Source organism: Saimiri boliviensis, chromosome 5, assembly GCF_048565385.1.
Source record: "Saimiri boliviensis isolate mSaiBol1 chromosome 5, mSaiBol1.pri, whole genome shotgun sequence".
Taxonomy (NCBI): Eukaryota; Metazoa; Chordata; class Mammalia; order Primates; family Cebidae; genus Saimiri; species Saimiri boliviensis.
Window position 1 is genome coordinate 24,486,883 of NC_133453.1, and position 10,255 is coordinate 24,497,137.

The 10,255-nt window shown below is 47.1% G+C and overlaps 1 pseudogene; it reads left to right on the forward strand.

Annotated features, from left to right (window-relative positions):
* Positions 1 to 6,360: 6,360 nt before the first annotated feature.
* On the forward strand, positions 6,361 to 6,973 carry LOC101042251 (proteasome subunit beta type-3 pseudogene; annotated as a pseudogene).
* The last annotated feature ends 3,282 nt before the right edge of the window (positions 6,974 to 10,255 follow it).

Here is a 10,255-nt window from a genome sequence, read left to right on the forward strand (position 1 = left end):
GGGGCTATGGGTAGCAGCAGCACCTTGTCTCTGGGGTGTCCCACAGTGCCCAGCACCCGCTGTCTCTCCGAGTCCTCTCTACGGCCATCCATCACCCGCTCTCATCCACAGCTCTCCATGTGCACCGACTTCCCACTTGAAATCTTTCCCACTGCCGCCTCCACTGAAACTTCTCTTGCTCACTTTCTGTAAAGTGTTTCTCTCTCTCCTCTCGGCAACTTGTCACAGTGCAACTATTTCTATCTCTTACATTGCTGTTTCTCCCTGTCACACTGTAGCTTATCCTGGGGTTGGTCTCCCCCTCTCTCTCTCTTTCTCTGTGTTCTATGACTCTTTTTCCTCTATTGTTCTTATCTTCATCCTCCCACCACCTCCTGATCCCCGCTGAATGCCTCCTTCTATGACCCAGCCCTTTCCTTTAGAGTCCGAGGTGACTCTGCTGCAATGTAATGATAACCAGTGGCCAAGGGGCTCTAAGGCAGGGGCTGTTGAACCTTTTGGCTTCCCTGGGCCACATTGGAAGAAGAATTGTCTTCGGCCACACATAAAAGGCACTAACACTAATGATAGCTGGTGAGCTAAAAAAAAAAAAAAAATTACAAACAAATTTCACAGTTTTAAGAAAGTTGAAGAATTTATGTTGGACTGCATTCAAAGCCATCCTGGGCTGCAGGTTGGACAAGTTTGCTCTTGCTCTAAGGTATCATTGTCTGGGGGTTGGGCAGAAGGGAGGGTTTAGAGGGTCACAATGAAATCTCTACCACAATTGCACAACATACACACACACACACACACACACACACACACACACACACTGCATGTGGCATCTCACCAGTACTTTCAAAATTATGCCTCCTGCCCCAGAGCCAGAATACAGAATCAATAATTATTTCTATCCACATCTTTACAAAATAGTCAACAACCCCAAGGCTTAGCCAATCAATGACCTTAGTTCCTGCTCTTTGTCCAGAATCCTGCTCTCTGGACTTTCACTGGGTAAGGGGCATTTGAGTTGTAACACAAAAGAACTCAGAGCTCGAAACAACCAGAACAAGCACAGCACACTTTAGAGGCGATTATTGGGGAGTCCTTATCCCAGCTCTGCCAGATAACCAACAATCTGACCTATTTTGCAAGTCATCAAACTGTTAGGAGCCTCAGTTTTTGCATCTGTAAGAACACCTAGCTCGCGGGGCTTTTGTAAAGATTTGTGGAATCATACACAGACGTCTGACCCAAAGAAGGGATTCATTTCAATGTTTGCCAAACCTGGAGTCGGGTCTTTGCCGTGAACATTTACTCTTGGAACAATCTCCTGACTTTGAAAACTGATCCATGATATGGGATCCCCTGAGTTCTTTAAGACCACCTGGTGGCACCCTGGGTCTGGTCTCTCCTTCCCCAGGCATAACAGTTCCAAGGAGACCCACTGCATCAAAGCAGCACCCTTGCGTGGAGACCTTCACCTCTTCACCTTGCAGTGTGCCATCTGTTGCTGCCTGCCCATCCGACTTGGTCCTGGCTGTCTGGAACAAGATATTCTCTCTGGAGGAAAATATTATTGGGTTTTTTGGCCACTTGTTTGGTCCTCCAGAGTCAATATTTGCAGAGATAAGCACAGAGTGATGTGGAGTTGTTTAAAACTCTGCCCCATCCTATTGGCTTCTGGTTCCTTTTGGGCTACACTGTGAGGTGAGTGGGTGTGCATTTCAACAGCATTTGGACCTGGTACTCACCAAAACTGCTTTGGAAGAATATGGAAGAGGAGCTGGAGTCAGTTTGCTCCTGTTTCCTGAAGGTGTGCCCTCAGCCCACTCTGAACGCCAAGCAGGAATTTATGTGACCTCCCCAGGAAGCTGGCCTGGACATCTTTCCCTCCCAAGCCTTTCCTGTAACACAAACCTCAGGGCTGCCCCAGTCTGCTCTACTAGATAGTGAGATCCCAGAAGGGTCTTTCTATAAAAATAAGATTTTCTGTTTCCACTTCACATAAAAATGCCTAGAGAGAGTTTCCACCCAGTTTGGAGGGCTTATTTCAAATGATTTGACTTAAAATATAGGCTATCAGGAGTGGGCAAAATTCCCTTTCAAGTGGCCTATGGGAGGGTACCCCAAGGGTTGGATGGGTGGCCATTCTCTGGAGATAGTGACTACTCATGGGCTACCATGAGAGGCCAGAGTGACATCTGATTAGGAGAGACAGGCTACACATATTAATCCATGGAGGACAGAGACGACAAACATGGTTTCAACTGTGAGCTCCGAACCAAAAGTGATGGGGGTGTGCAGTCAACAAACGCAATTGAGCTGCTTCTCATGTGGGCAACTCTATATACCTCTAAGACAGTAGAAGCAAGGGTAGATTTTTTTTTTTCTTTCTTTTTTTTTTTTTTTTTTTTTTTTTTTTTGAGACAGTCTCGCTCTGTTGCCCAGATTGGAGTGCAGTGGCATGATCTCGGCTCACTGCAAACTCCATCTTCTGGCTTCAAGTGATTCTCCTGCCTTAGCCTCCTAAGTAGCTGGGATTACAGGCATGGGCCACCATACCCAGCTAATTTTTTGTATTTTTAGTAGAGATGGGGTTTCACCATGTTGGTCAGGCTGGTCTCAAACCCCTGACCTCATGATCCGTCCACCTTGGCCTCTCAAAGTGCTGGGATTACAGGCATGAGCCACCGCGCCCAGCCAAGAGCGGATTTTTTTAAACATGGATAATGGTTCTCTGGAGATACACAGGCAAGATGGCTAGCTAATAATAATAATGGCAACAAGAGAGGAAGTGTAGGAGGAATAGGAAGGAGGAGGAGGAAGAAGAAGGAAGTGGCATGGCTGGGTGGTCCACAATGTGCCAGCCTCTTAGCAAAGTGATTTCTAAAAGTGATCTCCTTTAATTTATTTCATTTAATCTTCATAAACCCACTACAAAGCAGCTCTTCTCATCCCCACTTTTCAGGTGAAGAAAGTGATACTCTGAGAAGTTGAAGCCACTTGCCCAAGGTCATGCAGCTTACCAAAAGCAGATACTGAATGGGCTGTGTCTCCATTCAAATCTCAATTCCAGTTGTATCTTCCAGAATTCCCACATGTTGTGGAAGGAAACCAGGGGGAAGGTAATTGAATCATGGGGCCTGCGCTTTCCTGTGCTATTCCCATGATAGTGAATAAGACTCATGAGATGTGACAGGTTTATCGGGGGGTTCTGCTTTTGCTTCTTCCTCATTTTCTCTTGCTGCCACCATGTTAGAAGTACCTTTCGCCTCCCACCATGATCCTGGGGCCTCCCCAGCCGTGTGGAAATGTAAGTGCAATTAAATCTCTTTTTCTTCCCAGTCTCGGGTCTGTCTTTATCAGCAGTGTGAAAACGAACTAATACAGATACTGAGTGAGATTTTCCTGACCTTGACCAAGGAACGTCCAACAAATCCAATTCTGATGAACTCATTATCGCGCACGATAGACAGCTGAGCCCTTACTGTTTTTTTTTTTTTTTTTTTTTTTGAGATGGAGTTTCGCTTTTGTTACCCAGGCTGGAGTGCAATGGCGCGATCTCGGCTCACCGCAACCTCCACCTCCCGGGTTCAGGCAATTCTCCTGCCTCAGCCTCCTGAGTAGCTGGGATTACAGGCATGTGCCACCATGCCCAGCTAATTTTTTGTATTTTTAGTAGAGACGGGGTTTCACCATCTTGACCAGGATGGTCTCGATCCCTTGACCTCGTGATCCACCCGCCTCGGCCTCCCAAAGTGCTGGGATTACAGGCGTGAGCCACCGCACCCGGCCAGGTTGAGCCCTTACTGTTATCCTGTATTTGCCACGTCCTTGATTGCTGTCTTTCTTCCCTTTGGGGCAGTGGGATCCTTTGTATCCTCCACTTGAGCACATGCTATGTTCCAGTACAAGTTGGCCAAATGAATCACGATGACTGATGCCTTACTTAGTCAATCAAGGATCTGAGATTGACATAAACTTGCCTGAGGCTCTTGGGAACTTCCGAGGCATGCATGCATTTTTGAAGCAATTGCTATGAGCCAGACACAATTTTAGTTGCTTGGGATACATCGGTGAACCACAGACAATTCCCCATGCTCTGGTGTAGCTTACAGGAGGAGGGGAGCAGCAGACATGACTAGCAGACACTGTAAGAGGTTTCTACTCACTGCCTTCCTATTGAGAAAGCAAGACTTTGCCCCAGTCCGCTCTCCACAGAGTAGCCGGAGAAGATTCTTTTCCAAACATGAATGTGATCAACTCATACCCCTGCTCAAAACCCTCAATGGCTTCCCATGGCTCTTAGGATAAAGCCCCCACACCTCAGACCTGCCTTCAAGGTCCTGCATAGGATCTCTGCCCCCGGCAAGCCGCATTTCATGCCCGATTCCTCCACCATGAGCTCCTCCAGTCCCTCCTCCTTTACTATCCAACTCTTCCTTCAACTGTCTTCTCATGGAAGACCTGTCCTTCCTGCATCAAACTCTCCCTACGAACTCCACGGATCGGTCACACTTCTCGTAGTTACAGTTTCACATTTATTTGTGCAAGTTTCTGCTGAACGTGTGTCTTCTGTACTGGACTGTAAGCTCCTTGCACACAAGGAATGAGTCTGCTGTGCTCCCCACCGAGTGTCTAGAACTTCACCAGGGCCTGGGACAACACAGTGTGCAGAATAAATGCCTGACACACCACCATTCTCTCCACCCCATACTGCCCATATTCTTCTCATCTGATCTATGCAAATCTCCGTTTTCCAAAAAAATCAAAAGGATGGGGGATCCAATCAGGACTGTGGTCTCACAATGCAGGTGCATATAACAAGGACAAAGACAGAATGGTTGACCTCAGACAGTCCAGGTCATGTGGTTACTGCACCTGGGATGAAAAATAAGATGCCAGGCCAGGTGCGGTGGCTAACACCTGTAATCCCAGCACTTTGGGAGGCCGAGGTGGGTGGATCACCTGAGGTCAGGAGTTCGAGACCAGCCTGGCCAACATGGTGAAACCCCATCTCTACTAATAACACAAAAATTAGCTGGGTGTGGTAGTGCATATCTGTAATCCCAGCTACTCAGGAGGCTGAGGCAGGAGAATCACTTGAACCCCAGGAGGTGGAGGTTGCAGTGAGCTGAGATTGCACCATTACACTCCAGCTCAGACAACAAGAGCGAAACTCCATCTCCAAAAAAAAAAAAAGAAAAAAAGAACAAAAGGAGCCACTTTGGTGTGAAATGCTGGAGAATGAATGGGGCAAAATGAGTTTCTAGCCAAGCCTATCCCTAGGAAAAGAGTGAGCAGAAGCCCTCCAGCTTCACAAAGCTTGGAGTTGCGTGCCTGAGGGCTCTGTTCAATGTCACCAACTCATCTCTTTATTGGAAAGGTGTAGTACTGGATCAGGAAAGTTGCTTTCTAATTGGAGACGTGATTTATTTTGATTAAGTTCCTACTGTGGGCTGAGTTTTGAGGATATAAAAGTGAGCTAGATGCATGCAATTCTTGTCTTCAAAAATCTGACGCCCCAACAAAGCAGGCAGGCCACGCAGGATTTGAGGACACGGGCAGTGCTAAGGACGCGCAGGGCAGCGTGGCAGGGCGCTACACAGCATGGGAAGTCGTAGAGACTCAGGAACTGGGTTTAGAGAGAAACATTGCATGGGCTGGGAAGGGCTTTCCAGGCCATCAGAATGGCACAGCCAATGGCGTGGAGGCAAACAGAGCTCGGGGTGCTGTGGCAGACACTAGTAGATGGTGTTTCCAGAAAGTCCAGGGTAGGACTGGCAATGGCAGGAAATGGAGCTGGAGCAGTATGGATGGGGTGGGTCACAGAGCAACCTTAAGTCCTACTGAGAATCTCAGACTCTCTCATGGTGAAACAATAGAGAAGCACTGGAAGTTTTAGGTAGAAGAGTAACATGGACGAAACTGTATTTCAGGGAGATCACCATGCTGGCAGAAAGGATTTAAAGGGGACCAAGGAGAGTCTGGGAAGCTGGTTAGAAAGTGGTGGCCACGGCCATGGAGAAGTGACAAGAGCATGATCCAGAGTTGTAGAGAAGACTTCAGAGGAGAGATGTTCAGGAAAGGGTTAGGGGTCGGCCCTTGGAAGAACCAGAGTATGGCACGAACAATAACAACACTTTCCATTTATTTAACTTCTTTCACCTGCCAGGCATTCCGGATGACTTTTCTCTGTTACTCTAAATTTTAATATTCATCCAAGTAGGTAGAGGATGCAGGATGAGAAAAGGTCTGGAATCCCGGGACCCTCTCTGTAGAGTCTAAATGTCAGAAATAATGGGTAGGTGTGAAGGCTAGACCCAGTTTATTGGAATTGCTTCGGCAATGGAGGGGTCCTTGTGCACCACAGTCATGTCTATTATGTCCTATAATGGAGGAGCCATCATGGCCATGAAGGGGAAGGACTGTGTGCTCATCGCTGCAGACAGGCACTTCGGGATCCAGGCCTGGATGGTGACCACAGACTTCCAGATCTTTCCCATGGGTGATGGGTTGTATATCAGTCTGGCCGGGCTCGCTACTGATGTCCAGATAGTTGCCCAGTGCCTCAAGTTCTAGCTGAACCTGTATGAGCTGAAGGAAGCTCAGTAGATCAAATCTTATACCCTCATGAGCCTGGTGGCCAATCTCTTGTATGAGAAACATTTTGGCCCCTACTACACTGAGCCAGTCATTGCTGGGTTGGACCCAAAGACCCATAAGCCCTTCAGTTGCTCTCTAGACCTCACTGGCTGCCCCATGGTGACATGATTTTGTGGTCAGTGGCACCTATGCCAAACAAATGTACAGAATGTGTGAGTCCCTCTGGGAGCCCAATATGGATCCAGAACACCTGTTTGAAACCATCTCCCACGCCATGCTCAATGCTGTGGACTGAGATGCAGTGTCAGGCATGGGAGTCATTGTCCATATCATCAAGAAGGACAAAATCACCACCAGGACACTGAAGGCCCAAATGGACTAACCCTGCTCCCAGAGCCCACTTTTTTTTTTTTTTTTAATAAAATAGCCTTTTTATTTCAAAAAAAGAAAAAAAATACTGAACAGATGCTAATGCCTGCTGAGCTGAGATTGGGACAGAGGAATAAAGTAGGAGATAGAGCAGAGGACGGAAATGAAAAATAGTATGTCCCAACAGCTAGTTAAGAGAAAAATTGTATGAGGGACTTTTTTGTTTTTTTGAGTTGGAGTTTCACTCCTGTCAATCAGGCTAGACGGCAATGGTGTGATCTTGGCTGATTGCAACCTCTGCCTCCTGGGTTCAAGTGATTTTCCTGCCTCAGCCTCCCAAGTAGTAGGGATAATAGGCACTCACAACAACACCCAACTAATTTTCTTCTTTTTAGTAGAGATGGGGTTTCATCATGTTGGCCAGGTTGGTCTCAAACTCCTGACCTCAGGTGATCCACCTGCCTCAGCCTCCCAAAGTGCTGAGATCACAGGCATGAGCCACTGTGTCCAGCCCTAGGGACTTAAGAATCCAAAGTTTAGACAAGGGTTTGCAAATTCAGATGTCTCTATGTACCAGAAAGGGAACATAAATCAGTTAGTTAGATAAGCAGAGAGCTCTGATGATTCATATGTAGATGCTTCTTGACCAACAGGAGTGGTGGGGACTGTGCCAAGGGGAGAGCCCCTATGCCATCTGAAAAAGTGAGCTGCTGCTCAGCATCAGCTGATTGTGGCCTGGCAGGAATGAAGGTCCGAGGTAGCCAAAGGGGCTCATTTCAAAGCAAAATTAGTTCTCCAGACTTTTGCATGAATTCTCTCCATTTGAAAGTGTTGGCAAGTAATTCAAAATTCAAAAAAGAAAAGAAAAACATAGTACAAAGGACACTCAGCATGCTGATAAGCTAGATGTGAATATAGGATTGGTACTGAGTCTTCTGGCATAGACCTTCTTTTAGCAGTAGAGGTATATGAAGGAAAGGGAGACACAGGCAGGGCACCCCAGTGCAACCACGACCATATCTGCCTTCCAAATGTGGTGGTGTCTCCTGTCCATCGCGTACTAGGGTCTGCAAGAACATTCCCTCCTGGAGTGAGGGAGATGTGTTAAGGTGTGAATAGTGGTTATCAGACATCAGAGAACATCTTCAGCATTCTAAAAACATATCAGGGAGGCACACGTCCTACACTTTAAAGGATGCTGCAGGCCGTTGGGGTGGCTCACGCCTGGATTCCCAGCAATTTGGGAGGCTGAGGCAGGCGGATCACCTAAGGTCAGGAGTTCAAAACCAGCCTGGCCAACATGGCAAAACCCCATCTCTGCTAAAAATACAAAAATTAGCAGGACATGATAGTACATGCCTGTAGTCCCAGCTACTTGGGAAGCTGAGGCAGGGGAATTGTTTGAACCCGGGAGGCAGAGGTTGCAGTGAGCCAAGATCCTGCCACTGGGCTCCAGCCTGGGCGGCAGAGCAAGACTTCGTCTCAAGAAAACAAATAAACAAACATAAAACAATAAAGGATGCTTGTGAATGAGCCGACCACTTGCTGCAATTGTCAGAGGCATTCAAACCAGAGTGACTCCATCTTGAATAGCGGCTGGGTAAAATAAGGCTGATACCTACTAGGCTGCATTCCCAGGAGGTTAGGCATTCTTAGTCACAGGATGAGATAGGAGGTCGACAGGACTGGTATCACAAAACACAGTTCACAAAGACCCCACTAATAAAACAGAATGCAGTAAAGAAGCCAGCCAAATCCCACCAAATCCAAGATGGCAAGGAAAGTGACTTCTTGTTGTTTTCACTGCTCATTACATGCTAATTATGATGCATTAGCATACAAAAAGACCCTCTCACCAGCACCTTGACAGTTTACAAATGCCATGATAATGTCCAAAAGTTACCCTATTTTGTCTAAAACGGGGAGGAATCCTAAGTTTCAGAAATTGCCTTGCTTTCCCAGAAAACTCATGAACAATCCACCCCTTGTTTAGCATATGATCAAGAAATAATTATAAAAACAGCCGACCAGCAGCCCCTGAGGCTGCTCTGTCTATAGAGCAGCCAGTCTTTTGTCTCTTTACTACTCTAATAAACTTGCTCTCATTTTACTCTCTGGATTCACCCTGAATTCTTTCTTGCATGAGATCCAAGAACCGTCTCCTGAGGTCTGGACTGGGACTCTTTTACCAGTAATATAATGACACCCCACTGTCCCACATTTATCTCTCATGGTCCGCCCTCTGCTGCCCTTGTGGAGTCCCCATTTTAGTGCCTATTTTGTGACGCTGGCTTTGTGACCTTTCCCTCCCATGGCTTAATACCTTCTCTTCAGACCCCCATAGCTGCCCTTGGCTTCCCTCATCAGCTCCAACCTGGCCCCAGGGTGGACCCAGTGCTCAGGTCCAATGCAGAGATCCCAGGTTTCATCTTGTAGGTCCCGTGATTCAAGATAGAGGACGGGATGGAAATGTCGCCATGGAAAGAAGTGAACTTTAAGATCAATAATTATTATAACAGCCAACAAAGAATGGGAATAGAAGCTACGTCTTCAGAGATTCCCACAAAGTGTCAGTGGACAGTGATCTTGGTGGTTTGACCAACTCAAATCAAAAAGTATCTACAAATAATCTCGCACACCCTACTGTGCGCCTGGTGCCCCTCGGTGCTTATGTCGTAAACTTGCAGAATTCTTGCAACGATCCCATGAGGTCGGACTCATGATCGTCCCCATATCGCAGAGGAGAAATTCAGATCCATAGAGGTTAAGTCACTTGCCTCCAGACATGTATCCTCTTTCCAAAGCCGGACCCAGTTTCCTGAGTGCTGCTGCGAAACAGTGCTTTTCAAATCGCCTCTGGCAAAGACCCGGTTTTTGCACCCTAGTTCACCACAGACTGCCACTTTTGTAAAATACAATCATAAAATGAATTACTAGCAAAACGACCAGGCATTGGAAGGTGCAGCAACGTCAGATTGTTCCCGAAGTTTCTGAGCGTTCTCGGTCTCTACTTTACCACGTTGTGGTGCGGCAGCACACAGCACCCCAGCAGCACAGGCCACATGCACCGTGGCAGCGCCGTGCGAATCCATCTCACTACGCGTTCAGGCTCTCAGGATATAAAGTGTTTCCGGGAACCACTTGTCTGTATTCCCCTGGCTGAACTATTCACCTCCACGGGTTCACGACTCTAGCGCCGTGTTTCTGGTTTTTGTGATTTGGGGAGAGGCACCCCGTATTGTGCAGAAATGAGATTAATTCACTCCTCAATTCCCTTTCAAAACCAAAATGCTGG